Below are 27,288 nucleotides of genomic sequence, written 5' to 3'. Positions count from 1 at the left end.
AAAAAGTCCTGAAGTTCAAACCATACCTAGAAATCTCCATGAATTCCTAGTTTCGAAATAACAGCAGCTACTGACATTTCCCTGATGTAGTTTTTGCAATGCCCACCCTGAAACAGGTATGAATAAATATGCTTCATTGACTTCTAGCATCGTGAGAGTTCCCCATGAAAAGCTGCACCTGGAGTTCCCCCATCATATCTGAGTTTGGGACATGCTACAGCCTTTGGAGCCTCAATGATCATAAGTGTCTTATTAACATAGCCATTAATTCATCCATTCAGAAAATATTTCTTGAGTACCACCAGGTTTTACTGCTGGGAATGAATAAAACAGGGTCCCTTTCCTCAAAAAGCTGCTGTCTAAACTCCAGTCAAATAACTTTTTCCTTTAGTCATACTGTGATGGCAAACTCAAAAGTATAACACATGTAGGAGTTTGAACCGAACTTTACTGCTTTTTTTTTTTCAAATCTGTGTGTTCCAGAACTTGCAGGGTTTGCTAGTTTTGTTATATAATATCATGCAATGTAAATACCAATATAGCATATGGACAACCATTTTGGAACTAATGTTTATGCTTAAAGCTAAGATTCAGCTCTGAGTTTTAAGGATCTTCCCACAAATGGAAGAGAAACCCCAAATTCTCAAGAAGTAAATTTAGTGGTCTCAAGTTATGGATGATACGTCTGCTGCTCTCTGTTCAGAACACTCATTTAGAATCAGGAAAAAAATCTTAATTTCAAAAATTTTCCTTGTCTTTGGAAGTCTAAAAGTCAGTCGACTATTGATTTTTCCCCCAATATGTATAAGGCTAATGAAAATTCATAAATACAAGTACAAATCTATGTGATTCCTTTGGGGGGGGGGGTTGGAAACATTACAGTGCCTTGATGAGAAACCATGGAGCCAGGATGGGATTGTGTGGACCCAGGACGATGGCTCTGGTTGCAAATATTAGGTATACACCCAATATCTAAATAGATGAGTTATCAAGTTAGAAAGCTAAAAGAAAGGTTCTCTTTTTGTTACTTGGTTGTGTTTCTCAGTAAATGTATTGTGGGAGTCCTATATGATAATTTTGAGATATTACTTGATTTCCTAATTATATTATTATTCTAGAAATAATATCTTAACTGTCATGTATATTGAAGTAATTCATTCAAATTCACTTTAAATTTGGGAAGGGCTTCTACTGCTCAATTCTATATCTTACAATTATTATTTGAACACACTGGAAGTCTCAATTTAGGGTTCTGTTCTAGAAAGAACTTAAAAAGAAGCATGTGAGTGATTTGTCATTTGTAGTCACAGGAAAAAACGTTTAAGTGTCTGTAGTGTTTGTTAATGACTTACTAGTTTATGGGTATTTAGAAACATGTTTTATGGCTTACATAATAAAGAAAGGTCCACAGTTTGATATTTCAAAAGCGATGTAAGTATTGAAATACAATTCCTGTTTAACTATATGTGATTAATCTGCAGACCAATTTTACCAGCCCTTAAGTTAAAACCACCCGCATTCTGTAATTGAGACATGCCGATACCTTGGGTGGTCACTTAAATGTTGATACTTCTTACATTATGCCGCACTATTCCTTTTGATTTTTTCTTCTAGTTTCAGAATTCTCAAGTTGAGCTCCCAAGCAGCACCACATGAAGTTACTTTACTATGATTATAAAAAGAAAGGGTAAAGCGTGCACTATTTTCATTCCCATTGCAATCATTGTCCCATGAATAGATTCTTGATCTGACATTTTCTATTCTTATTGCAATCTTTGTCACAAGAATAAGTTTTTTTCTTTTTTTAAAAAAGTGTTTCATCCATGCTGTGAAAGCCAGCAGCAAAGTCTACTGCTTTGACCTTTTTAATGTTCTCCCATTTGATTGGGCAACGATTTCTCTTCTTTTCTTTTAACAGCATTGGTAACTTAGGAGAAAGAGGTAGAATAGCTAGTCAGTCAAAACGAGACCATATGAAAGGTTAAAACAGAATAGTTTATTGCCTTTCATAGATAACACTAACCATTGAGATTCTCATATCTTGTTCTTGTGACAAAAAATGGCAAAGAAACAGAAAATGGCACAACATGAATCCATTCTCATAACAACAATTGTAACAAGAATGAAAACTAGTACAAACAACCTATTCCTCTTCTAATCTTATACTTGGAAACTTGTTGCTCTACATGACTGTAGTTGCAGTTTTCCTCAGCCAACTACAACAATTCCTTTTCAATTAATTAGTTAATTTAAATGAATTCAACTTTACAAAAACGTCAACCACAGATGGATCATAATCACTTGTATACTTCCATTCATCACTTATAATTATATGCATTGCTCTTTATAGAAATTATTCCCATGTAAAGTACTAAATACATTTGACAATAAAATGCTTCAGATTTATTTGGTAGTTTTTTTTTTCTAATCTCAAAATAAAACATTTGACAATAAAGCACGTAACTGAGTTTGAACCAATTTGGGAAAAATTATTGACCAGTTGGTTTAATTTTTTTGGCATTACACATAGATTGTGAAGGGTAGAAGCGAGCTGACTCTTTGATTAATTTAATTGGCGTGGACAGCCAATGCTGGCCATTACTCTAGATGGCTGGGGTAGGCTGTGGGGTAGACTTTGAGGTCTGGATGACCCATACTGCCTTTCTGGCCAATCATATATATTGTCAACTCTTACCTTTATTTTTAATATTTATACATAACTCATTAGTGAACAAGTCATCTAAAGACATTATGTTTTAAGGCGATACACCCAGCTCTCAAAATAATTTCAAAAAAACATTTTATCTATATATATTTTGTCATCAGAATTAAGCTGAAGTTTTAAGCAAACATTGAACGTATTATATATTTGGCATCATATAGATGGCTGCATTAGTTTCATACACCTAGTATGTGTTCAATAAATTTTGGTTGAATAAACCAATAAATGACAGCTCAAATTTCTGTCTTATGTAGCTACCCGTGGATTGAATGTCTGGTGTTATGTCTTATTTTTAGGTGGTTTCTTAATGGAAATCCTGGAGAATAATGAGAAAGCTCAGAAAAGACACTACTAACAAGGGAAATCCTACCAGCCCAACGAGGATGGCTTTGTTAGTAGGAGATTAAGATAAATTGCACACCCTGAGTATTTAATCCAAGCAATTGCTGGCTGAATCTAGCAGGCAAAACACTCTAGAACAAGCTGACCTTTGCTTTGATACATTCAGGGGATGGCCAATATTTGGCCCCTTAATGATCACAAAATGCCAAATTTCTGCTTCCATATGGTGGGCACTCTAAGAGAGTTGTTAAATTGAACAATTGTTAAGGTAGAAGTTTATAAATACGCTTTTTTGAAATTATTGATTTAAGGGCAACATAAAAGTTTAACACTTAATTCATGTTGTTGCTTTAAAAATACTGTGAGATAAAACTTCAGGACAGAATTAAGAGTATTCTATGGAAGACAGGCATAAAGATGGTCAAAGCTATTGCCATAACCTGACAGATGAGAAACAGAAAAATCTTCTGTACTAAAGAGGGGTCAAATGAAATCTTTACAGCTGTTTTGTAATCACTTGGGGTAGAGGGTTCTTTTCAAAGGCTATAATAAAATTAGTCACTTATTGTAGTTGACTGGTGTCAGAGTTAATATCCTTCAGACATTACAGAATCGGTGTCCTAGGAGCTGTTTCGGTCCATCATTTTTCTTGCTCTTCTTGAAACATATATTCTTTTTTGAAGCATTCTACTCTTTCCTGTGTTATATTTTGAAAATCCCGTGTGAATATTTTAGTACTTTTACTATAAGAAGACTTACTTCTTATAGCTTTGCTTCATTAAATGAAAAAGTAAACTGGCTTAGAGTACTTTGGTTTTCTGAGTTCGAATTTCTGTTTTAAAAAAGCAGAAACAAGAATATACAACTTCATTTACTAAAACAGAAATGAATACAGTTTGTACAAACACAGGCTCCATTTTGGAGGTTCCCTTCAAATAAAAAGGAATCAAAGCAAACCAAACGGAAAGCAAGGGTAAAAGTTACATAATCAGAGCAAGAGCAGGAGCATTCTAGAATCAAAGGCCCTACCATCTATGGGGTAAACCTCACAAGATTAGTGATGAGAGATGATGAAAGACCAGGTCCCACTGGACTGAGAGAGCTTTGTGTGAATGGTGTTGCAAAGGTGTTGTTGCCATTCTATGTGTATTCGTTTGTTTGTGCCTCAGTTTCCCTTCTATTCCTGTGACGCCCTTCCCCCTTTTTCTTGGCCTGGATAACTTCTTTGGGGTTTGCAAGACATGGCCTACATGTCGCTCTATTGAGGAACCCTTTCCTGATTCTTCACAGCTTCAGGCTGGATACCCTTCCTGGGGATTCCATAGGACTTTGTATTGTAATTAATTGCTTCTCTGCTTGTCTCTCATTCCTACCAGGTTTGTTCTTCCATGAGGGCAGGAACACACCTTTCTATGGAGGGCACCTGACTCAGTGCTCATCACAGAGTATGTACCCAGCAAATATGTATGAAAGAACAAATGAACTCAGGAGAGGAAGAACTTCTAATGCAAGCAGGATATCTTTGGTTACCAATGACTAAGAACTGTGCAATAGAAAATACTAGCCCTGAAGTTAAGAAGATGGCCCACTCAAAAGATCTGATCACACCAAACACCCAAAAGAGGATGCAGGTTCATTGAGCAAAGATTTAGGGTTGGCACGAATTTTCTAGTTATATCAGAACCTGTCTCCAACCTTTAGCGTTTGTTCCAGTACAACATATTGAATACTACCCTCTTTATGGAGAACGGGCTCAGCAAGTTTTAACAAATCCTTTTGTCATTTTCAAAAATACCTGATTTCAAACACATCCTTAGTGTTATGATAAAATGTCTTATAATGAGAAAGACCTCATCTAATTATCATAGTTAAGATTCCTATATGTGGGAAAAACACAAAAGCATCCATTCAAAGAAAAGTATGTGAGTATACTGGCTGTTGCAGTTATTCTCATGCAAAACCATCCTCAGGGGTTTCTAAATCTTGACAGGACAGTTTTGTTTTCTAAGTAGATAGTGCTTAGAAAAACTATGCATGAGGTAAAATTGTATGGAACTATTCACCCCCAAAATGCACTACTGGTATAACTATTCTTGCATTGTTTTTGAACTATTTTCCCCATTTTTGAGCTATTTTCACAACTTCTTTTGCTTCCAAAATTGTTTCCAAATAAAAACTTTTTAGAAACACACCTTTGTGGTGGAAACAATTATCCTATGTGTACAGATTAGGTAACTAGAGAAGTTATCCAGTTTCCTCAAGGTCATCCTGCTGGAACAGGGCAGAAGGGGGGCTGAAATCCAGGTCTGCTCACTGTCTCCCAAGATCATGCTTTTCCCATTTTAGCACACAACTTCCTTAAATCAGCCGAGTGTCCTCTAAGTATTTAATCAAATACTCATTGGACGCTTTCAAAAGCTTTAACCTTTTTCATGTTTTCTGTCAAATGGAATATGTCCCTTTACCAATACCAATACCACACACACACATACACACACACTCTCTCTAATACACATGTGTACACACACATATATATGCTCCCAAACACGTGTGCACATACACGCATCGGCACACACACACCTACTTCCATCTCCACCTTCACTGCCACCACTTCATGTAACCAGTGGCTATGAATGACTTAAAAGGAGAGATCTAGAACCAGAGGAAGTCGAAGTTGGCAATAAGAACTCTTTGGTGTGATTTTGGTTGAACAACCACACTCGCAGATATGGTCATGGCAAGATTTACATATTTGGAACTGAAATTGGCATAACAGTGGTGGGGAGAAAAACTGAGACTGAAGAAGGGTTTTTTTTTAGCAGTATGCAGTTCAGAAATGTGTTCTTCCATATGTTCTTTAGGTTAGGCCAATTTTTTCACTTTTAAGTTTAAAAATTATTCTATTTTTTTCCCTACCTCACAAGCTTAAGTAATTATCCTTTATAAAATTATATAATTTCCAAATTTTCCATGACAAAGTCAGACACCACGTTTTCTCCGTACTTAGGACATTTCTATTTAGAAGAAGCATCTCTTGGGTCTGATACACCAGGACACCAGTCCTCAATGTGTTCAGTGGTAATTATTAACAGTCTCAAATCATTGATCATTGTTTTATCAGAATGAGGCTTTGACAATGGAGAGAAACCGCTTGGCAATGACAGTATACCTGCTTGATTATTTTTGTTTCCATATTCTCTTCTTCCAGTCTCTACCTGAGGTCACAGAAGAATGTTCTAATTACATTAGAAAGTATTGACAATGCCCTTATACTTTACACAGCCTTTTTTTCCTTCAAAGGGTCTAATTTACTTTTTCCTTTATGTAATTTGTCTAGGGAGACATAAAGCCTTTGTATTCTAGAAATGAAAAATGAGAAAAAGAGATGCTGTCAGCCACCTAAGACAACATGGTTAGAGTCAGTAATAATATGAGAGAGAGAGTCAAGTATTAAACATCAGACTGCTATTGCTGAATATGACAATGAGACCATCGCATTATGCTAACGTACCTCTTTATTTCTGCTCCAGTATATCATACTCTGATTAGGAAGTATTCCAAAAGATCATCCCCTGATGTCTGTTATGACTGAATTGTATCCCCCAAAATTCATATGTTGACACCTTGACCCCCAATGTGACTGTATTTGGAGACAGAAGCTTGAAAAAGGTAACTAGGGTTAAATGAGGTCATGGGATGGAGCTCTGTTCTGGTAGTACTGGTGTCCTTATAAAAAGAGAAAGAAACACCAGAGACATACATGTGCACAAAAAAATGGCTATGTGATCACACACAGGAAGGCAGCCATCTGCAAGCCAAGGAGACAGGCCTTAGGAGAAACCAACCCTGCTGCCACCTTAATCTTGGACTTCTAGCCTCCTGAACTGTGGGAAAATAAATTTCTGTTGCATAACACATTCAGTCCTTGGTATTTTGTTACGGGAGCCCTAGCAAACTAGTACAATATTCATGATTCTGCTGGAAACTAATATAGCATATTTGACTTTACTAACTTCAATGAATATTTGCTGTGCACTCAAAAGTTTACCTGTCCTTTCAATCAACACATGTTAAGAACTCCTGGTGTAAGTGACATGTAGGATAACTTGGTTGGATAAAGTCTCATCCTTGCCCCATGGAGTTTTGAAGTCTGATAGAAAAAGCAAAAGTAAAATACATGAAGGAATTATTAAAATCTCTAAAATGATTGTTCACACAGACTCACAAGGCAGTGAAATTCTGTGACACAAATTTAGCATGTTCAGAGAAAGAAGGGCTCAGTAAGACAAGTCTCTTAATGTGGATTAACACAAATGGGGGCAACTTGTTCTGCAAAGGGCCACTTAAAAAGCATTTTAGGCTCTTTGGGCCATGTGGTCTTTGTTGCAACTCTTGAACTCTGCCATTAAAAGCAGCCACAGACAATACATAAGGAAATAAGTGTCATGTATTCCGATAAGGCTTTATTTTTGGACATTGAAATTCAAATTTTACATAACTGTCACATGTCATGAAATACTCTTTTCCTCTTGATTTATTTTAACCATTCAAAAATGTGAAAACCATTCTAAGCTCACAGGCCATACACAAATTAAGGGTAGGGTCAGATTTGCTCCACAGGCCATGATTTACTGACCCCTAGTATAACTCATTGCATTTCAAAATGGTTTCAGAGACAGATTTCTTTGTTCAAATGAAACTTGGCAGTGGAGCACAATGAAGACAATGAATAAATTAACATGAGGAGGGAGAATGAAGCACCCAGTTTGTCTGTAACTGCACTTCCAGAGAAGCTCTGGAGCAACACTGATACAGTGGTTTAGGGATCAGAAAACCAGGCTTTTGTTCTGGTTCTCTTATAATTTGTGAAGACTTCATCAATTATTTAAATACAACACACTACCTTTTCCTGAATTTCAAAAGGAACATCTTTGACCACTTTTGCTCAAAACTTCTATTTTTTATGATGAGTATCAATAATTGATTCATGCAGTAGATTCTTATACCTGAGCTTTGGTTTAAAGAATGCTAGGGACAGCCAGCAAAGTGGAGTGCCCTTCCTCATCTCTGCTTATGTGACCCCTTTCCCTTTGAATGCCTTCCACTCTGAGGATGGATAGGCAAAGGGACAGGCTCCTCAGTGGCAGCCTTGGAGACATGATTTCTGAGGCCAAGCAGAATGGAAAATATTTGCCAAGACACAAGAACAAGAAAGTATTATTCCAGGAGAAAACAAGTACATTGTAGCTTAAGAAAGAAATGGAATTTGGGGAACCGAAAAAAATGAAATAAGCAGTTTAGGATGCTATATACATTAGGCTGCAATGACAAATAGGGTTGGATGGGTTGATGGGGATGGGTCCTGGCAGGTCAAGAAAAGGAGACTGCTAGGTTTACATTTGATGTAACCAGGAGACAGAGGTGATAGCATGGCATGATCTAGTGATCAAGCAGCAGAAGGAGAGGCAGTGTGGCAAAAAGTTTAAGAGTTCGGACTCTGAAACTACACTGCCTGGGTCAAGTCCCAGATTTTTCATTTGCTGGATGTGAGTTTGGGCAAATTATTTCCCATCTCAGTGCCTCTGTTTCCTCAAAAATATAAATAACAATAATATATCCCTCTTTGGTTCTTATGAGAATTAAATGTGTTAACACTTACAAAATAACATGGAATAGTCCCTGAAATATAGTACATGCTCAATAAAAGTTAGGCTATTGCTATTATATACCAATGATTACACACACACACACACACACACAGAGAGAGCTTCTCTCAGATAGATATTTAGCAGGCAGTGTTACTATGGGAATGACAATAGGATTGGAAAGGATGCAGTCAAAACAAATTTCAAAGAATTATCCTTTTGACTCAATGATAGATTGAAGAAAATGATGCAATAAAAGATGGATCTAAAGTTTTTTGCCTAGAAAACTAGGAAAAATGTGGTGGTGTTAACAAATGGAGCAGTTCTGAAAGAGATTTGTGAAGGAAGAGTTCTGTGGTTTCAGGTATCCTTTTTGAAGCATTGAGAAATTGTTTAACGATCATTCAAAGACATGAGATTGGAGTTTGTGCCAAAGTTTGGGCCATTGAAAACCATGGTTGAACTGTAAGATGATATCTAATCATTAAGTGAAGGAAGGAAGCTAGAAGGGAATGGAGGCCTAAACCTTCCAAGAATGGCCAGAATTTGGAAATGGAAAGAGAAAAAAAAGCCATCAAAGCAAACAAGAAGAGGTCTGTCCAGAGAGGTGGTGGACAGACAGAAAGCTGTTGTACTTTGGAAGCCAGTGACAAGAAAATTTAAGGAAGAAGGAGATTTGATCAGTGAAGCAGTATCTATTGTGATAACCTTAAAAAGAACGAGAACAAAAAAGACAACACTGAATTTTTAAAGAAGAAAGTAACTGGATATCTTTAAAGAAACAGATTAAATAAATTTGTCAGGATAAAAATCATATTGCAGAAGGTCAACAGAGAATAGTGTAGGAAAGAAGAGTTAATGAAGATTGACAATTCAGTCCACTTTAAATAAATAAGAAATAGTAAGTAATTAGACAAGATGCTACTATTGAAGTTTCCCTACCTACTTCATAAGCACAGTCAGTAGGAAAGGTGTATGACAGCCTCACAGGATCACTAGACCATGGTGCCATTTTAAGAGACTGTCCATCGTCTCCCATTATTAATCCATTCCTTCCTTAATACTAGAACTCTGATTTTCAGTAAGCATACTGTCAGGCAGACATACAGCTACATTTCCCAGCTTCCTGTGCATCTAATTGCAGCCATGGGACTCAGTTCTGGCTACTGATATGTAATCAGTGTGATGTTTTACGTCCAAGATGTCTTCTTAATAGAAAGGGTGCAAATCCCAAGCATGCCATTTGCCTGTTCTTCCACCCTGAGACAGATGGACTGCCTAGACATTCCGCAGTCATCTTGGAGCTCCTCAGGTGGGTGGAGTAGTGAAAGGAAGGAGCCTGGCTCCCTGATGCCATAACATCACTGGCATATACATTTCAACTTCCTTAATGTGAGAGAGAAATGAGTTTTCTTCCTGTTTAAGCATGCATTATTTGAGCTATTTCTATTATCGGCCAAACCTAATCCTAACATTTAATCAATGATACTCAGGATGCTCCAGGGATGAGATAAAACAAATGGATAAAATAAACAGATTCACATAGCAATCTGAGCCTAATCCAGGCCCTTCTCTGTTTATAAATTAGAAGCAATATACATTCTGAAAAACTGGAGGAGACGGAAAGAATCTCTAGCGGTAGGGCTCCTGGCCCAAGTGAGAGGCACACTCAAAAGAGGCGATTAAGAGAATGCAATGAAGATACTGTTTATCTAACAATGCAGGGTTAAGCAAAGCCACCAGCACTAATGAAGCACCTTGGAACTAGCAAAGTGGGAAGCTGTGGGCACTCTCAGGCCTAAAGGCAGAGGTGGGAGCAGTTACTTCCAGTTACTTCCAGTAACTCCTCCCACCTCTGCCTTCTAACCATCAGGCACTTGACAGAAGCTCTCATCTTCAGAAGGGATATGCAGCAACTAGGTCCTGTTGGGGAGGGAGGCAAGGCAATGAGTATCCCGAGATCTCCTTATGCTCACTCGTCTCCTGCTGGGGCCTCCCATTGGCAAATCCGACCAGAAGCAAAGAGCAGGGAGCCTGTTAATGCCAGTTCATAAGGTTCAGCCTAGCAAGGCACCAAGCAGGGAGAAGTAGAACTGGAGGGGGAAAAGGTAAATATCCAGTTCAGGCATGATTCAAAGTGTGAAAATGGTGTGAAGACAGCTATGACAGACAAAACTGAACGATATACAATGAGCAAATACATTGTTTGGAGCAGAACCTATGAATAGGGAACGAGACAAAGGGAAGGACCCAGTATATTTAGCAGAGTCAAGAAGAAAATGGTTCTGTCCCTGAAGATCCAAAACAGTCAGATGGTCATCTTAGCTAGTTGTTTCTAAACCATTCCCCTTCTACTAACGGGATCCACAGTAACAAACGTTGACACTCAAAGTACAGAAAATATTTATCCTTCTAATAATGCATTTTAAATATCAAAGCCTGGGTGTCTCTGAATTTAAACCAGCCCTCTTTTTTCCTTTTTGTATTCAAAGGAAACCATATATATTATCTACTATAGAGATATATTGAGATACATTTACATCATTTAGGGAGAGGAAGCTCCTTCTCATCACCATCCATGACTTGGAAAAAAAGAGGTTAAAACTGACAGACTCGGACTTCTCGTGTGGATACACATGGCACACTATTTCCTCACTTCCAAATAAATGTATTGACTGCCCACTGTGTATCTGGCATTGCTCCATACTAAGTTATTATTAAACTTGGCAGAATCAGATGTAATAGAGTAATAAATATTTATAATTTTAAAGAAGATTATCTGAGAAAAGACTCAATAACCCTGAAGTTGGAGATTATAGTAATGGAAGCCAAATGTGGTAGTCTTGCACATCAATAGCAAATGAAATCAAAACAACAACAAAATAACACCACATGTTATCCCTTTACTTCCAACATCTCTAGACCCTTGATATATGTTGCCTGAAGCAGATCCACTCCTAGATTGTGTGGGGCTTTCTGTAATATGTGTCAGTGGGGACCCTGTCTATATAGATAACTTGATTTTTAAAATGCACTGCAAAATTCATGGGCCCATATGAGGCATAGTCACCCCTGGATGGGGAATTTCAAATCTCTTTATTGCAGAAAAAGGTAGCAATGCCAGGACTTTCTAGAATACACTTGTATTGAAACAATCTTGTTCTTACCTTTGCAGTTCCCAAGCACCATTAATGCAGTGCTGGTTACATCACTGCTAATGAACCGCATCATCCATTGTGTCCGGGACTCTGGTTGCCAATGACACTCTCAGTGCTTGTTACCCTGCTTCTTTGATACTGACCCCAAATGCAAGTCTTATCCAGAACATGTAGGAAAATGGCAATGCTGATTCATTTTCTGTTCCTATTACATTTACCTTTCAGAATTTTCTAAGATCAACTTCGAGCAACACATCCTCCAAAGTATGAGCTTTAGGCTACACTCACTGCATTCCTAAAATGAGATGTCTTTCAGTGTTTACCCCACCAGGCCACGGGAGGAACATGCACAAAGTGAGAAAAGCAATCAATCCACCCCCACACAGCCTAAGTAAGTTGCACCTGGAAGGGCAATGTCACCATAGCCACTGCAGACAAGAGCAGCCAGTGAACTGAAGGGCCCTAGGGAGTTGGGTCTGGAAGGCCCTCAGAGAAAACAGAGGGCTGCCTGACACGCAGTGTGCAGTCTTCAAAGGACAGGGCAACCACCCTGCATGCGTTCTGTACCACCATAGGGGCTGTGGCCAACCCAGGAACCTCCCTCTCCCCCTACACATGGCTCAAGCCCAAGTAAGAGCCCTGTGTCCTATTTAAATGAGAGTTACTTAAAATCAGCCTATTAGTCCCAATCTGGTGGCCCAATCTCCTGTGATCCAGGGAGCCGAGCAGATTTGCCAGGCCACCCACCTAGAAACAGGGCCAGCCAAGGCACCCACCACTGGCCTGTGGTGTAGAGGGTTGAAGATCTCCTGGCAGAGGAGAAGTTCAGCCAGGAACCCAGTGGGTCTGGTCCACTCTGGGGCCACCCTGTTATTCTGCAGAGATGGTGCTGTGGGACCCGCCCCTGCCCTGCCCTTTGGGCCAAGAAGTTCCAGGAAGACACTCCAAACTCAGGCCTGGGGCAGGACCCTGCTTGCCCAGGTCTAACTGTGGGCTGGTCTGAAGCAGGTAAAGAATAAGTCTAGAACTAAACTCACAATAAACTCTTCTAGACGTAGAAATGAGGGCACTTAAAGTGACTGTTTTTCCTAAACTTCTATGCACCCATTCATCCTAATGACCCTTTGAGAAACAAACACACTGGTTTGGGTGTTCCAGCAAAATCAAATCACATCTTCAAATTGAAGTTTCAGCACAATAAGCATAAAACTGTGGGAAAATCCATTCAATCTTTTCATTTAGAAATTCCCTCTTTGTCTTTCTAATGGCAACTTCCAGTGATGCTTCCACTGAATAATTGTACGCTTTAATGAAACACACACAAACACACAAACCCCTAAACAATGTTCTACACTTGTACGCTTGATCTTAGCCAAAAAGCCGAGAAATAATCTCCACATTTGTAAAGGGAAAAAAAGAAAAAGAAAGCATCCAGGTGTAAGAACCTACGTAAAATTCCAGGGTGGAGTTATGCAGGCTGAACTTCCCAGGCAAGCTAGAGCCTCAGATCTCATTGAATAGGAACACTTAGCCGACTTGTTGAGCTAATCTACATGTAACCCTTAGTAAAGCAAAGTGAATGTGAGACTCATATGTCTAATATAAAGCATGGTACTTATACACAAATAAAAACATGTAGAACTGGGGCAATTATCTGTGTAAATAGAAGGGAAGAAAGCGCTATGGGAGGAACAAGTGGAGACTGACTATTTACACCCCTCAGTTTCACCCAATGATTACTCAGTTCTCCAGTGTGCTGTGAAAATGCAGTTTGAAATTAGTTATGGGCTGAGTAAATAGCTTTACCAATCTAGGCTCTGCAGAAATCCTAATATGCAGACATGACAAAATTGAAACTATTTGGGGGAGAGTTATAATGTGGGACTAGCTGTTGCTTAAGAATAGACAATTATGAGGCTGTGTCCTGGTCAGGAATGAAGCGCTGTATGATGGAGTTGAAAGGCCACTCATGGTAGACTTTAAATTGAGTTTACAACCAACTGGACTGCATACGGTTTTGCACTTTAATCAAGATCTCTTTACATTCCCTGCTTCTCATAGAAGGTCTTATGGGAAAATAGCGGAATGCAAGCCCAGAATATTTCATCAGCTGTTTTGTGCCAGACTGAATTTCTTCAGTTTATATTTAGAATACTTAGGTTGGCAAGAAGCACTGAAAAACATACACTGAAGTAGTTCTTGTATAAATTACAGTACATCAGTGTCACACAAATCACCAAAACTAAGAAATCCTAAGAATTTTATTTATAAGTTATACTTTTAAAAATAAAGAAAATGAAAACACTGAGAAACACAGAATTTTCATGGTTGACTTCTCCCCTCTTTAAATTGACAAGAGATAAAAAGGCATCTCATTTTTTTAACTAATTAAAAAAATTAAAATGTGTCCATCTGTTTTTGCTGTATGGGTTGATTGCTTCTCTTTTCAGGATTTCTTCCTAGACTGAAAAAATAAAAATAAAAAAAAAACCTTTGTTTTCTAAGTAGGAATGTAGCCCTTTAAGACATATTTTTTCATCACACTCCATGAAAGGGGATATCATAGCCTCCCTTATTTATTGGCAAATAGTCCTATATTTCATTTATGCTTTCAAGTGTTTCATTGGCAATCTGTGACAAACTGTAAAATTTGCCACCTCTCCCCAGAACAGCTTATGAAATCTGTCAGCTCTCTGTGTAATTTACATGAATCTTAATTATGAATCAGTGTTTCGTTATGAATAGAGGTGTTCGTCGTTAATGCCTTCACCGCTCAGTAAGCAACACCGCTATCGCCAAAAACAGTGTTCCTCTCCCACAGCACTTCCTTTTGGATGGCCACTTCTGTGGTTACAGACATTTTACTCAATCTGATGGTCAAGTTATAGGGAAATGATGCATGATCTAGGGACTTTTTACATTGCAAATAAGCAAGGATATTCTTACTGGAAAAATGAAAATCTCCTGAGACTGTTGGTGACTGACACTATATTTTATCTGCACACTGAAACAACACACTTATCAAATGAAAGAGAAGAAGAAAAATTACAAGAGATTTGATCTCCTTTATAGCGTCTAATAGTAAAATACACTGTATGATTAATGAACCTGTCAGCTGTAATGGGAAGAATATGTAACAAGTAACTGTGCATTACTCGTTTGTGATTTTATCTTTTATAAATTCAACCATGTGTAGTGTGATAAGATTAACTCTTTACAATTTTAAGGTAATGCTATAAAGTAAGTTGAAAACTGAGTCTGTTCTATTTTTGCCTTTCTGCCAATTGTTAATGTGACTTTTAAGAACACATTTCCATCAATCGATAATTACTCAATTAGCAGCTTATTAAGTTTATATGTCAATAAATTTAATTACCAGGTGTTTGATGAAGGGGAAAAATGCTCTGGCATTCTTAGTGTATGCAACGGCTCCATGAGAAAAAATTATTTTTTAAATGTGTTCTTTGGTAGATTTATTAGCCTATATAATATTCATAGAATTCAAGCCTAGACATACAACTACCATTACTCAGAAATATATGCACGGCTTAAGTTAGGAAGCATAGGTAGTGAGAATATCATCTTAGTATCAGATTTATTGCAAAGAAAGAAAGAAAAAGAAATTTTTAAAAAAATGAAGGAAAGGAGGAAGGGAGAGAGGGAAAGGGGGAGGAAGAAAGTAGGAAGGGAGAAAAGAAGATAGGGAGGGAGGCTGAACAAGGTGGCTCACGCCTGTAATCCCAACACTTTGGGAGGCCGAGACAGGTGGATCACCTGAGGTCAGCCTGACCAACATGGAGAAATCCTGTCTCTACTAAAAATACAAAATTAGCCAGGCGTGGTGGCGGGTGCCTGTAATCCTAGCTACTCGGGAGACAGAGGCAGGAGAATCGCTTGAACCTGGGAGGTGGAGGTTGCGATGAGCCAAGATTGCGCCATTGCACTCCTGCCTGTGTAAGAGAGTGAGACTCCATGTCAAAAAAAAAAAGAAAGGGAGGGAAAGAAGGCAGAAAAGAAGGTGAGGAAAGGGCAAGGGAGGAAAGGGAAGAGAGGAATGGTTAGAGAAGGAAAGGGGTAGTAAGGGAATAACGGCAAGCTCTAGCAGCAGCATAATGCTCTGAGGAAAGGAGTTGAGAGAAGCGGTAGGTAAGGACAATGTTATAATTGAGTCTCCATCTGCCTCTTTGCCTAAACTTGCTGAGATGGAGCAAAGTATTCTCAATTACATCCTTTATGAAAAATACAAAACCTGTGTGAGCATCTCAACATTTAAGTGCAAACCTGATGATATTAGCAGCCAGGACCTGTGTGGTTTGATGGTTGCCAGAAAACGAAAAGGCCTCATGACTCTTCTGTTAGTCTACCTGGGTTCCCTCCTTGCCGCTGGAAACCAGCCTGAAATCCCATTGCTTTGTTACTTTAACAGACTACAAAAGTATGTTGCAAAGAGAGAAACGCCAAATTTAAAATGCATATATGTTAAAATGAGGGGAGAAGATGAAGACGAAGACCAAGACAAAGAAGAAAGAAGAGACATTTGTTGAGCTTACTACATTCCAAGTTTTGTGATAATAACATTATGTTTTGCCTCTTTAAATATTTTTGTAAAAAATAATGTTACTGTTATTTGTGTTCTCATTTTACTCATGAGAAACTGAGGCTGAGAGCAGATATATCACTAACTCAATGTCACACAGCCAATAAATAGCAATGATAAAGTTTGAACTTGCAAGGGCCATAATAGTCCTTAGCCAGTCTGCAAAGTGAGACTCAAAAGAGGTATTGTTTCCCAGGGGAGAGACCACACCTGGAGAGGGTGGTTGGAAGTTTCACTCACAGAGTCAGCAAGAGGTCACAGGCCAGTGGCAAGACGAAGTAAAGACCCAGGTGGAGGGCGAAGAGGGATAGCACTGAGGTGCTATAGATAAACCTCTCTTACCTCATCTTTCTCCTGCCACAAACTAATCACATCTATACAAAGTCACAGTTTAGGTTCTTCTTCCACGAAGAGGAATTCATTCCATATTTTTTCTGTAGAGCAACATACTAGAAAGGGGTCTGGTTGTAAAGGAAACAGCTGAGTTGTATCCTGGTGAGGCTTTCATCTGCCCTGCACAACTCTAGGGGATGCCAAATTGCAAAACCATATGTGAGGCCGGGTGCAGTGGCTCACGCCTGTAATCCCAATATTTTGGGAGGCCAAGGCGGGTGGATCACTTGAGGTCAGGAGTTCGAGACCAGCCTGGCCAACATGGTGAAACCCTGTCTCTAGTAAAAACACAAAAATTAGCTGAGCGTGGTGGTGCATGCTTGTAATTCCAGCTACTCAGGAGGCTAAGGCAAGAGAATCGCTTGAACCCAGGAGGTGGACAGAGGTTGCACTGAGCTGAGATCATGCTCTGTCTCAAAAGAAACCATGTATGGCAGGACCTCTCACTGTTCAGATAAAGCTCTGCCCCCTTGGGGAATTTATGTAATTTTTCTGAACTCCACTTCCTCCGATGTAAAAAGGGAGACAAATTTGCACCTCATGGTATTCTTATGAAAATTTAACGGGTATTACACCTGGCATAGAGGTTAGCAATCTGATTATTGAGAGTCTGGTGTCTGACTCAATGTTAAAGATCTGTAAAATAAAGAAGTATAAAGTAAGTTTAAAAGTGTGACTATTCCTACATATGTTCAATGCATTACCAACTATAATTTGATATATACACACAACTGGCTAATCAATAGATGTTTTCACACTATTAGGGGATTCATTTCAGGTTATATTTTGGACAAGTATTGGGAAAAGGATTCTGTCTGTGGGATCAGGGAAATTTTCTGAAATAAGATGAGATATAACTATTGGAGTGTTGTTAATTTATGGCAGGGTAGGCTGGAGAAGATTGAGAGTCATAAGCAAATATTTTATTTTTGAAGTTTTGTATTTTTACTGGAGGGAACCAACTTATTACTTCACATTTCTTTTTTCTTTTTATTTTTTAAACTTGTTTTTAGGTTCAGGGATACATATGAAGGTTTGTTATGTAAGTAAATTCGTGCCACAGGGGTTTGTTGTACAAATTATTTCATCACCCAGGTACTAAGCCTAGCATCCACTCCACTAGTTATTTTTTTCTTATCCTCTCCCTCCTTCTACCCTTCTCCCTCAAGTAGGCTCCAATGTCTGTTTTCCCCTGTATGTGTCCATAAGTTCTCATCATTTAGCTCCCATTTATAAGTAACAACATCTGGTATTTGGTTTTCTATTCCTGTGTTAGTTTGCTAAGGTTAATGTCCTTGAGCTCCATTTGTATTTCTGCAAAGGACATTATCTCATTTTTTATGGCTGTGTAATATTCCATGGTATATATGTGCCACATTTTCTTTATCCAGTCTACATTGATGGGCATTGAGGTTGATTCCATGTCTTTACTATTGTGAATAGTGCTGCAATGAGCATATGCATGCATGTGTCTTTATGGTAGAATGATTTACATTCCTTTGGGTATATACCCAGTAATGGGATTGCTGAGTTGAATGGCAGTTCTGTTTTTAGGTCTTTGAGGAATTGCCATAGTGCTTTGCACAATGGTTGAACTAATTTACACTCGACCAACAGTGTTTAAGTGATGAACCAATAATTTAAAGGCCAAAATCAGACAGGAGAACAATGAATTCATGTAAGAAACACCTATAGGAAGTAAGGAATACTCAACAGGAAAAAACAAAACCCAGGCTTTAGGGAGAATTACTGTAGCCCTGGATAAGTCATTGTATGCCAATCACAAACCTACAAAGTATCCTCTTGATTCTATTCAGAATTTGGAGAAAGAAGTGACTCAATAGCATGTTATTTCATTTAACAAAAAAAATTACCTGGTATTTATGAGATTGTCTATATTTTTAAATTTTTGTGTGCATATATTTATTACTTATCTTTTAAATCTACCTACTATGGTATCCAAAACTAAAGAATTTTGCCTGCCAAAAGAAAATTCCTAAGCCACAATCACAGATAATAATAACAATACTCTGTGGGATATTAATTTATAACCTAACTCAAGGTTAATTTCAACTGTCTAATTACTATGCTATCTGTGGTTTGAGTGCTAGAATTTTTCATGTTTAAGTAACCCATAGATTAGGATTTGTCAGAGGTTATTATATGTGACAAATACTGTGAAGTCAAAGCTCTAAATTTGAACATGTAACTTATGACCGTATCATTTCCTGCAAGTTTATATGGAGACCACAGAAAGCGCTGCCAGGAACAGTTGATTGGTGAATCATAGAATTCCTATGCCAAATATATATAAACAAGTAGAAACTTTATGTCTAAAGATAATTGGCCTTCCTTGAGATTTATTATTGCACCCCGTACTGAACCTGGCAACACAGGTGAGCTTTGTGACTGTACACTTCCAGATCATAACTTACCCTTAGTTGAAATCTTGACTCACAAAATAATTGTGCTTGGAGTCTTTGTTGCAGCCTAATGAGTTACATATGGAATGCATGCAGTATCTTTTTACCCTCCAACTATCCAAGCAAAAATGAAACCACAGTCACATAAAAAATCATCCTTTTATTAAAACCCAAATGTTTTCAATTTGAGGTGGAAGCTCCCTTTAGGACAGACAATGCTAGAATCAAGTTTCTTTTGATGGTATTTCCTTCTCTTTTCCCTGCCTGCTTCCCATACCCCATGGCCAAAGATTCTATAATATTTTGTGCCCTTTTCTTACCTCTGTTTTGATAAGATAAGAAGCATACTTTTAAAATATTCATTAGTGAAAATATTCATTAGTGAAAATTGTTTTTCCTTAATTAACGGGTATATCCCTTGACAAGAAAAGAAATTATACTGGGCAAAAGTATCAGTTAATATTTAGTATCTCAAGATTTTTAGGAAGTTATACATTTTTAAATAATTAGCTATTTTAAAGCTTTTTAAAGCTTTTCAACAACCTTTCAATTTCTACCATAGCTTTTCCTTTTTGAAAAGTCTTGTGTTTTTATTCTCTAAAATCCCTATTCATGTTCAGAAATAAGAGTAGTGTATTTGAAATAAGTTAATTTCTCAGTTTCCTAAGAGGTAGAGTACATATCCTTTGAAACGGTCATTTTCTCAATAATTTTAACTAATCATGGTCTACCAACTATAAACTTGATTTTATGTCTCTTCACAATTAGCACCTGCTTTGAACATTATTCTTACTTAGATTGGGACAGAATTACAGAAAGTCAGAATCCTAGAATTTTAATACTATATCTTACCAAAATCATTTTGTCTCTACTTAAGCAGCAGCATTTTCCATGATGAAAATAACACAATCAAACTATAGGTTGCATATATTTCTGAATATATTAAGTTGTCAAAGCAGTAAAAATTATGCTGAGTTTCCTCCCACAGAAATCTCCACACTCTTATAGCAGGCAACAGTTAATAAATTCTTTATATTTTAATTGGATTGATATGCCCAGATATAGAAATGAGTATGCTTTTGAAATAACAGCCAACCATGGGTTCCTAAACAAAATTTCCAGAGCCAGTAGAATCAATGTGGAAGGCCTGTTATTTTATGACCATTTAACTTACTATGTAGGATCTCCTTCAGAGAAGAAACTCAGTTTCAGGCTGATTCTCCTTTTAGGACACTAATATTGTCAAGTTTCATCAAACTATATTAATATGAAATTACTTTTCAATTGGAACTAAAATCTAATAATTCTGGAATATTTCCTTTCTCTTTTTTTTTTCTTCCTCTGAATTTTCTAAATTGTCTTCAGTAACTATATATATATATCTTTTGAGACGTGTTAAAAGTTTCATTTTCTATTTTAAAGGAGCCAACAAGAGCCCTACAACTGCCTATAGGTAGATTTAGGGAAAGTTTGTCTGTCTCTGACATCATACACCAAACATAGTCTATCAAACTAATCCCTTTCGATGGTATACAATTAGCCTGATTCAAGGATTATACTTTTAATTCTTAATTCTCAGACATTTAAGTTTGCAGTCAAGTTAAAAATTGCTACCATTTTGGTTCTTTTTTTTCACCAACATTTAAATGCCACTTTTACTCAAAGTGGAACCACAGGATTTGTAAAATAAAGGGCTGCTGGGCCATCATCATACCAGGGTTATCATGACCAGAACAGGACATGGAATATGTCTTGGAAGCCAGCACTGTTCAAAGCAAGCCAGACATGGGCACAGCCTTGCAACTAAAATTAGTCTGATAAAAATGGAGGTGAGGAGGAAAGTTAAGAGTCATTGCAAGGGAGTACTTTTCTTCCCAAGAGAGAAATCATACACACAACCAAGCCCAGACCTCTTAAAGGAGGCACTTCAAAAGTGAACATCTCTCTACTTCCTTCAGCGTTGCCCGGTCCTGCCATTCACACTGGCTAGGTCTGACAGTGATCCCACTGTCCTCCCTCTCTCTCGCACACAGCAATTAAAATTAAATTTGCAGTAGAATATTTATTGACCTATTCACGATATATGATTAGGAAGATTCCAAAGCATGTTACTATAATTTAAATCTGTAGAAAAATTATGTTAACACAAACATACATACATACATACATACATGGAAAAAATGTGGGACTACATATATTCATATAAATACATATATATGTATTTTATATTTATATATACAGATCTTTATATCTGCATATTTATGCTAGGTGGTTAATTCATGTGGTGGGGTTACTGTCCATTTATTTTGTCTTATTTTTGCTTTTCTATTTTTCACCCCAATAAACATTTGTCATGTGTAAAATTTTTCTAATAGTCAATTGTGAATTGACTCTCCTTTATCTAGAGGATAAAGTCCCAAACTTCTTAGCTCTCACAGAGATTCTCCAGGACCCATTCCTGACCACCTCACAGACTTCCCTTTCCCATCATGCTCCTTACGCGAGAGCCATTCTTTTCCCCAACACTCCTGTTCTTTCCTGTTCGAAGGCTTTTGCATATTGTTATTTTTGGCTGGAGTGTGCTTTCTCTCCTTGTTATCTGGCAAGCTCCTATTCTCCATTCAAGCCCCAGGATTTCCCAGGCCTATCCCCTCTTTTGTTCCCTTCTTGACTTATACAACCTTCCACCAACATGCTAACCTACCATGACATTGTGAGTAGTCGGAAGCAGGGGCTAACTATTAGCCACCTTTGCTTCACATGCCTCTGGTGAGAGACACTGAAGTATCAGATGAATGAATGAGTGAGTGAATGAGTGCGTGAGTAAATCTCATAGGGTTAAGAGGAAGGTTAGATGTGATGTTGCTTGGAAGGTGGAAAGCAGAGAGCCCAGAATACAGCGTTTGTGTGGTGAGTAGCGTCTGTCATCATCATGACTGTATGAAGCACGGCTGTCTGTTTTGCTTTGAGTGTTGGATCTCTGCATTTCTCATTCACCTCATTCAAGGCAAATGTATGATTAAGTTCCATCAAATCAAAAATTCTGCTATGGGCCCTGCATACTGGGTGTTATTATTCTACAGCAACAAGATATCCAGAGCAAGGCAGCTAGAGAACAGGGGAGATCTGAAAGCTGATGATTTTTTTAAATGCAAAAGATTAAGGGCCTGAGGCTTTCATAATTAGGTTACCATGAGTCAGAACAAGAAGCAGTTGCTCAAAAAAATGAAAAAGCGCTCTACCCAGCACTTCTGCACCCTCCCTTCAGGAAGAGTGCTGCTCTTCTCTGATAACGTTTGCCATTCACTTTTACTTTTAAAGCTACTATCCATGATCCGCCTCATCCCCACTCCTTCATCTCACTGTAAGGCTGGGCTGTCTAGAGTACCTCAAAATAAATACTAACCATAGTTAAACATTGAAAGAAAACTTCACAGTAAAAGTAGAATGTAAACGTATTAAAACTAAACTTGTATAATGAGCTTTCACCTGGGAAGGATGGAAAGTTGGCTAATGTGAAACTTCAGAAGCTTCTCTCTTTGACTAAGAAAGCCACGGGTTCCAGGATGGTGTTCCTCACTTAAGACCCAGAGATATGTTACCAATTGGCATAATTTTAAAACAAGTATCAGCGATTACATGAATACTAATACAAAATACTATCCCAAGATTATTTCTCTGTTTTGTGAGTAGGAACTTTAATTTTTTAAATTTGCCTTTAGCCTTCTTATTTGCCACTGACTTTGGTAGCAGTTTACTTGGGGCCAGTCCAATTCTTTCAAGTCACTTACATCAATATTTTTAGGTATAGGGATATTTTACATTTTCAAAAACACGGCTTTTCTGTATCAATTTTCTTAAACGTTCCACTATCATTTCTCCACTTTAATTAAGTTAATTTTCATGTCCTTCATTATCCTTTTTTTCTTTTTCCTGGAATGGTGAGTATTCTATGACATGCACAACAAAAAGAATTATCTTATCTGGCATGTCATTTCCCAATGGATAGGGTCTAAAAAGCAAAAAGACTATAGGCTGTCTTATTACATCATTCATATCAATTATTTTTAACTAATCAGTTTTATAAAAAAGATCTCAATTAATCTGGAAAGATTGCCATCATATTCCTCACATGTTATATCTCAGACAGTTGGTACTTGTGGGTGTGGGCGATTGTTTTATGCAATTACTCACGTTGTGTTGTGAGCGTGCCCCATCACATCACTCTAATTAAGATTCTGACAACATATCCCTTTGGTTGTTGAAATGCTTATTGAACAATGTCAAGTGGTTGTTTTTTCAGACTAAATTCTAACATGAATAAAAATACTCAAATCACACATCTGTTTAAAGTGAGATTCCAGTTCCAAAAATGGGTCTCAAGTTTCTATTTAAAAGCAAGAAAATAAAAGGCATGTACACATAGAAAGTTGTCCTCATTTGGACAGATACATAAGTAGGTATGCATGTAGGCATCACTTGAGGAGCACTAGACAGGGGATATTCACTTTGGAAATATCTGTACCTGGAATTTCACCATTAGAAATTAAATCATTTATATTCCATGTTTCTATAAGCACAGAATGCTTTAGGGTCTTTAATGTCTCACATTAAATCTTAAATATATTGGAAAGGGCAGTTCCTAATGGTTTCAACTATAGCATATGGAAGTTAACCGACAGATGGAAGAAGGACGGCCTGTAGAAATGAGTTGCACATAGGTAACTGGTTGAGGGGATTGTGAAGAAGAGAGTAAGAGTCTGGAAAAAGCAGCTAAGAGAACACCAAAGCCACCAGTGTTTGTCACTGAGAATGACTTCATCTGGATAGATGGCAGCACCATTTTTAAGCCAGCTTGTTCTGCTGAAGGTAGTGGAAATTTGCATTTAGAGATCTTGACCTAATCACTGAACACATAAAGGGCTTTGGTTTCAGAATTTTTACATATGCCAAAAAATATTCACAATGCAAAAACATCTTCATGCAAATACATTCAAATGTATCAATACCAAACAGCTTACCAGTAAGCATTTTTTGCTAAAGGGAGAACTTACAGAGAATACAACTGCAGAGAACAACTTGGAGACATGCTGGATTAGAAATTAAGTATGTTTAATTGAATAATTAAGTGAATGGATGGCAGCTGGTGGGAGCCAGGTTCTCACTGTTGAAGTGGGAGTTAACAGATAAGCAAGGTAGGAGGCTACAATTATCCAAGTGGCAATGGATTAAAGTTGAGGACATCAGCATGAACTCATGCTTAGGTTAATATAGATACAGATGGGTACACATGGATATATTTATAGATACCGGTATATACACAGGTTAATATGTACACACATTATTTCCTTGCCGTGTAAGCTAAGAGGGCTCGGAATCAATGATACCCCAGAAGGAAGGAGCACACCTAGAGTCCAGATCTTGCTTTCTAATACCATTCTCGAATAAAAGAACATAGAAGTATGACAAAGCATCCTGGGAATCAACTGAAAGAGTTCCCAATGGCCAAATCTGGAATAATTTAAGCAAAAAAATAGAACAATATAGAATTATAATATAAGCTATGAAATAAATATTTGTACATGCATATTAATATAATCACAGTAATTAAATAAGTAAGTAAATAGGGGAGAAGAGACAGATTTCCACATAATTTATGTGATTACTCTGGCCTCGAGGAGATTGAGCATAACTCCCCACTCCTTAAATGTGGGCTCAATACATCTACTTCCTTCCAAAACGTACAGCCTGGAAAGGGAAAAAAAATAGAATAACTTTATAGCAGAGAAACCTGACAAACACTATATGAGCCAGGAGACCAAAGTCAACAGCAACAGTGATCGGTCATGTTGACAATATGTACCCTTGATATGATGTGATAAATTGAAATAAGCCAGACACAGAAAGAAGAATACTGCATGACTCACCTATATACAGACTCCAAGAAAAAAGCTGAATTCAAAAAATAGAGAGTAGAATGGTAGATACCAGGGATGGGGAGGAGGAAAAAAATGGGGAGAAGTAGGTCAACTTGCTATTATGTAAGATGAGTAAGTTTAGTGATCTCATGTGCTGCATGAGGACTATGGGTAATAACACTGTATTGGATACTAAAAATGTGTGAAGAGTAGATTTTAGGTGCTCTTACCACAACACACACACACACACACACACACACAACTATAAAGGTGACGGATATATTAATTTGTCTGACCACAGTAATCATATCACTCTCTGTATCCGTACGCGTGTGTGTGTGTGTGTATATATATATATATATATCAGAACCTCATATTGAATACCTTCAATACATACAATAAGAAAAGACTTAAAAATGGCATTTTATTTCTCTGATCTTCCTTCTGAAAATGCATAAACCCAGACTAATCATAGGAATAGGACCAGACAAATACCAGTTAAAGCACATTCTGCAAAATACCTGACCAAAAACTCCTCAAAACTGTCAGCTCATCAAAAATTAAGAAAAGTTTTATCACTTGTCATAGCCAAGAAGGACCTAAGGAGACACAATAACTAATGTGATTGTAGTAACCTGGAGGGGATGTTGGAAGAGAAAAAGAACCTTAGGTAAAAACTAAGGAAATTTGAATAAAGTATAAACATAATAATGTATCAATATTGTCCACTAGTTGTTAACAAATGTACCATACTACTGCAAGCTGTTATTATTCATTGGGGAAACTGGGTGAAGGGTATATGGCAGCTCTGTACTCTCTTTTCAATTTTATGAAGATCTATAGAAACTCAACTTTAGGTTGAGTGCTTGACACCAGTTTAATCATAAACACATGTGTGTTGAAATCACAGCTGTGCGCTATGATACCCATATTATAGATGACCTAGAATAGCTCAATGTTTAGATATTCACTGAGATAGAAGCACAGCATATTTAAAACTTTCATTCGGGACTCTCAGATCACCACAAAAACCTTCTATGATCCCCTGATAGATTCTAGTTTCTAGAATTTGGTTCAAGGACCTCTGTGCACTCAGCCCTTAGGCACACACCAATGAAGAGAAGGCCAATCACTTTAGAGGCTTCTGTTCCATCTCCACTGAGAGCAATTGGCTTTCATCTCCCAAATAACAATTTGCGATTGTGATTGACCTGTAGATAGGTTATATATATATATATATGTAATCATCTGTATGAAGAACTATAGTGATTGCCTGCTGTCTACTGATTAGTAATTGATGGTTTTAATACCTAAGACTCAGTTTTGGTGCTGCAGTGTCTAACATGTGTGGCTCACTTAGATATAGTGAAAAAGCACATACTCTGTGCAACTGGCAGGCCTGAATTCAAATCTTCAAACCTTCGTCTGGCAGCTTAATAGTGCAAATTATTGAAACTTTTCAAACCACGTTTTCCCATCTGTAAAGAGTAGTATGATAATGTGTTAGGCAGGCTTATCTGATTTGCCTGATATGTTATCATGTTACCCTTTACAGGTGGGAAATCAGACCATATATAGAAACACACAAAGCACACATACATATACATATAGATGAACAGGTAGGTAGGTAGATAGATAGATATAATGTAAGTAGGACATTGGAAATACTCAAGTAAAAGGTTGCTAACACTATTACTATTCATGAGATTCTCTGGAGGCTCTGTCCACGGGCATACTTCAACTCTAATTCCTCCCAGGTCCCATCACAAAATACAAGCCTCATTGGTGTACCGAAAGCTGGGTTTTGATAAGTATTATATAATTCCTCCATGCCTTTTGCTGGGTAGCAGATTTGAAAGCTCTCCAGGCAATTCAATGAGCCATTGTACTTGATCAAAGGTCTTTGCAATTTCCCACCAGTGTGGAGCTACTCTCATTCAGGGACAGGGTACCATCAACCAACACTAAGGATTTCAATTCCTCTATAGAGAGGTTATACTGACAATAAAATGATACCTTCCTGGGAGGGATGCCAGTATTTTTGGTACCTTTGTAACTCAAAAGGCAAACAAATGGTGAGTGTCATCTTA

Source organism: Pongo pygmaeus, chromosome 7 (assembly GCF_028885625.2).
Source record: "Pongo pygmaeus isolate AG05252 chromosome 7, NHGRI_mPonPyg2-v2.0_pri, whole genome shotgun sequence".
Taxonomy (NCBI): Eukaryota; Metazoa; Chordata; class Mammalia; order Primates; family Hominidae; genus Pongo; species Pongo pygmaeus.
This window is presented reverse-complemented; position numbering follows the sequence as displayed.